The sequence below is a fragment of the Arachis ipaensis genome, chromosome B05 (genome assembly GCF_000816755.2).
Source record: "Arachis ipaensis cultivar K30076 chromosome B05, Araip1.1, whole genome shotgun sequence".
Taxonomy (NCBI): domain Eukaryota; kingdom Viridiplantae; phylum Streptophyta; class Magnoliopsida; order Fabales; family Fabaceae; genus Arachis; species Arachis ipaensis.
In genome coordinates, this window is record NC_029789.2 from 5,163,353 (window position 1) to 5,164,353 (window position 1,001).

Genomic DNA, 1,001 nt, shown 5'->3' on the forward strand with positions numbered 1-1,001 from the left:
TTTGAAAATATATAAATAATATTGGTTTTCTATTACATTATGAAATATTTTAAAAATATTTTTACAGTTAAAAAGAATAAAGATATTTTTATTTTTTTATCAGTATATCTAAAGATTGGGAACGGATTTATCCCTTGTACTATACTACTATTAGTGTAGCATAGTAATTAATATGTAGTACTATACTACCATAGGAGTATTATTTTGACAGCGACAAAAGTAAAGAAAGGTTATGGTTAGTGGTTGAAAAATTTGAAGTGAGGAGGTGGTCATAAATGGGGGAGGCAGGTGGCCCGTGGACCCAGTAATTTACCATCTGAGAAAACCACACACCAAGACATTTGACATTGGGCGGTGGCTTGTATAACTTGTGACCGTTACACCTACGCGCTTTGCGCGAGTTTGAAGGGTCCCTCACTCTCACTCTTTCTTTTCTTTCCTTAACTTAACCCACTACATTTCGACGTGGACAGGGAGGGGGGGACATGTGCGGTTTGGTCGCACCTGGGCCCCTACCACTTCGGACACACTCAAATACTCCTCAACTTGCAAAGATCTTTCCCCTTCTTTCTCTATCGGACTATAACCCCCTCCTACTTTCTCCAAATCACAAAATTGCCACTAACTCAACCACCCCACAAACTCCCTCACAATGGCATTATTGAAATTGTTTCCAATATTAGTGGTAGCTGTCTTCACCCTAGCTACCATTGCAAATATTTATTTTTTATTTGGTAATTTATTTATCATTGCAAAAATCGAATGTTTTTTTTTTTTAAAAATTAGAAGTGAGCTTTGAATTTCGAAATTTTTAGACAAAAATAAAAAAAATTATATACGTTGTTTGAGTTATAATTCATTCGTATTGTAAATTCAAATGTTGATTAGATTTAATTAAATTAAAAGCATACGATGTAATTCAAGTGTTAGACAAATTCTTAGACAAAAAATCTTATGCTCCAAGAGACAAATATGGATCCTTAATGACAAAGACAGTAAAA

General features: G+C 34.1%; 1 protein-coding gene across 1 annotated transcript in view; it reads left to right on the forward strand.

The window, feature by feature from the left end:
- The window catches only part of LOC107642618, a 2,196-nt gene continuing 1,596 nt past the window's right edge, over positions 402 to 1,001 (forward strand). Inside the window, exon 1 of the mRNA XM_021122894.1 lies at positions 402 to 462. The gene's annotated coding sequence lies outside the window, so the exon portion shown is untranslated. The remainder of the gene's footprint in view (positions 463 to 1,001) is intronic.